General features: G+C 37.1%; 1 non-coding gene across 1 annotated transcript; it reads right to left on the bottom strand.

The window, feature by feature from the left end:
* Positions 1-1,310: 1,310 nt before the first annotated feature.
* Positions 1,311-1,417, bottom strand: LOC138819648 (U6 spliceosomal RNA). Its single transcript, XR_011369545.1, has one exon. It is a non-coding gene; the product is annotated as a U6 spliceosomal RNA (small nuclear RNA).
* Positions 1,418-3,262: the final 1,845 nt, after the last annotated feature.

The raw sequence follows: 3,262 nt of genomic DNA, 5'->3' as shown, positions 1-3,262 counted from the left end.
TCTTCTTGTCTCAGACATAAACTAGTAGTTCAGATTTCAAACTGACAAATAAATGTAAGGAAGCCAACAAAAAAATTCAGTTCCTCTCATCTGATGATGCCTCTACAACAATGAGGAAAGAGTTCATCCTGCTAAGGAATTATGATAGGATATCAAAAAGAAAATTCATTCTTCTAGGTCTTCCATATTTTTTCAATGTAACCTAAATGATGTAAAACACAATATACTGCTCTGATACTTTTACGTTTTATCAGTTTTGCACATTTTCATATGGACTTCACCTCAGTCTACAACATTCCTTCATTATTCTGTCCCTGATATTTTTACACTACCACGACATAAGAACATTTTCATATGATTTTTATTATAAAAAAACTGTACAGAGGTGTCTCATTTATGAGAGCAAATAATGAGTACATTTCCTAACAAGCATTGTTCCCTCTTCCCACCATCCCTTCCCTCCCACCTCCACAAATACGCTCCCCTTCCCCCTTCCCCTGCCTAAATTGTAAAGTTCATTTTTCAGCAGAGTGTCTTGTGTATCTCATTGATACAATGGGTTAACCTGTATCCCTATTTAACCATTTTGTATTTCCCTTCTCCTCGTCAAATTAGAGAAACGTATACACAGGATGTAGGTGTACCAACTTCAAATACAATGAAAACAGGGGTTATAGCGTGCGGGAGGAACATATACAGAAACAAAAAAAATCATATTGCACATCATAAGTACATTAGAAACAATAACAAGAAAGAAAAAACATACTTGTGTCCCTGTCTTTGGGTTCATTTCCCTTAATATCATCTTATCTGCTCATATGCACATAGCTTTTGAATTATTCTGCTTATCCCAGACATATATTAGTTATTGAAAATAAGGGAAACCACGGGACCTATGTTTCTTTGGACTTGGCTTACTTCACTTAATAAAATTTTTCCAAGACTTTCCAATTCCTAACAAATTGGGTGATACCATTCTTTCTGATGGAGGCATAGAATTCTGTTGTGTATGTACACCCATATTTTCTTGATCCATTCATCTACTGAGGGGCATCAGGGTTGGCTCTATATCAGCTATTGTAAATAATGCTGCAGTAAACATAGCTGTGCTGGTAGTTTTAGTATGGTCTTGTTTGTGATCATTTGGGTAAATGCCCAAAAGTGGGATTGCTGGGTCATAGGAAAGCTTTATATGGAGTCTTTTGAAGAGCCTCCATACTGCTTTCCAAAGTGGTTGAACAAGTTTACATACCCACCAAGAATGCAGTAGAGTTCCCTGTGGCCACATACTCTCCAGCATCTGTTGTTGCAAAAATATGGAACATTTCACTAATTTGCATGTCAACCTTGCTCAGGGGCCATGCTAATCTTCTCTGTATTGTTCCAATTTTAGCGTATTTGCTGCCTAATTGAGCACAGAACATTTTTTATATATAAAGTGTAATTGATTTTCTTAAACTAGACAATTCAAAAAAAAAGTAAGTTCAAAAGAATTCTTGTGAAATTTTAGAACCATGTATTTCTTCTTCTTCTTCTTCTTCTTCTTCTTCTTCTTCTTCTTCTTCTTCTTCTTCTTCTTCTTCTTCTTCTTCTTCTTCTTCTTCTTCTTCTTCTTCTTCTTCTTCTTTTTTAGCAATACAACAAACTGTTAAAACCATGTATTTCTTACATAAGCACACATTTAAGAATAAAGTCAAGATTGGCATGTCAAAAACAAAATAATTCCAGATATTTGTTGTTCAAGAGATGTGTAAGAGGAGAAATTCATTTATTCTATACAAGGCACCTGTCATAATGAACACTGCAGCAAGTGTTAAGGTTTGTTAAGTTTTAAATGTATTTAATTTTGGGAATTTGCATATATATGCCAAAATTAGGACTGTTTGGCTGGTCATAAACTTTTCTATAAAGTATTTAAGGCTTATGGTAGCAGACATATGGTACTAATTATGTACCTTTCAGAGTTTATACAAACATTACCAATAAGAAATTGCAAAGTCTTTGAGTAAAGAAGCAGAGTGAAGAGTTAAGACTTTGTTAACCATATAGTTTCTTTAAATTTTTAGGGCTTCCTTACTTAACATGTTAGTGAGGAACAAATGATGATATAAGCCATATACAAATGATGAGATGAGCCATAAAAAGTAATCTTAGTGGTAATTTTAAAGACTACTCATAGCCTATAAAACTCTTTTTGAGGGGCTGGGAAGGTGGCTCAGTGGTAAAGCGCTTGCCTTGCATGCTTGAGGCCCTGGGTTCGATTCCTCAGCACCCATAAGCAAACAACAAGCCGGAAGTGGTGATGTGGCTCAAGTGGTAGAGCGCTAGCCTTGAGCTGAAGAGCTGAGGGGCAGCGCCCAGGCTCAGAGTTCATGCCCACGACTGGACCCAAAATAAAAACCAAAACAAAAGCCTCTTTTTGAACATCATAATCTTAGCCAGTTTTAAATGCACAGGAATATGAGAAAATAATACACTGGTAATTGTTTGGTTTTTTATTTTATTAATCATTAATATTTAACTTTTGGTTTTCTTTATTTGTTGCATTGTTTCCCTTTTTGTAATATAATACAACTTTTTATAAGTCGTCATCAGGAGGTACTTTGAGAAGCTTACTGGGATGGCCAAAGATTTTTTATAGGTGCATGTGAGTTTACAAAGAAGAAAATTAAGAACAAAATATTTATTAAATAAATTATCAAGTACAGTCTGAATCAGGAGGGATGATAAATGTCCACACCCAAAATCTTAGCCCTCGTCGGAAGCGGCGGTATTACAGAGTTGAGACCACAAAAGTGAGAGACTGTTTTTGTGTTTTTTGTTTTTGTCAGTCGTGAGGCTTTAACTCTGGGCCGGAGTGCTGTCCCTGCACTCTTCAGCTCTAGGGTGGCACTCTAGACCTTGAGCCATGGCACCACTTCTGGTTTTCTAGTGGTTTATTAGAGATAAAGTCTCACGGACTTTCCTGCCCGGACTGGCTTTCAACTGTGATTCTCAGAACTCAGCCTCCTGCATAGCTAGGATTACAGTCGAGCCACCGGCACCCAGCATTGTTTTGTTGATTTTTATTTTGTTGGTCATGGGGCATGAATTCTGGGGCCTGGGTGCTGTCCCTCAGCTCAAGGCTAGCACTACCATTTGAGCCTTCATCTTTTTCTACTTCTGTAGTGCTGAGGAACCAAACCCAGGGCCTCATGCATGCAAGACAAACACTCTACCATTGAGCCACCTTCCCAGCTCCTGAAAGACTGTGTTTTAAAAA

Source organism: Dipodomys merriami, unplaced genomic scaffold (genome assembly GCF_024711535.1).
Source record: "Dipodomys merriami isolate MVZ:Mamm:240054 unplaced genomic scaffold, mDipMer1.0.p SCAF_806, whole genome shotgun sequence".
NCBI classification, from domain to species: Eukaryota; Metazoa; Chordata; class Mammalia; order Rodentia; family Heteromyidae; genus Dipodomys; species Dipodomys merriami.
Note: the sequence above shows the minus strand (reverse complement) of the source record. Positions and strands in the feature narration are given on the sequence as shown.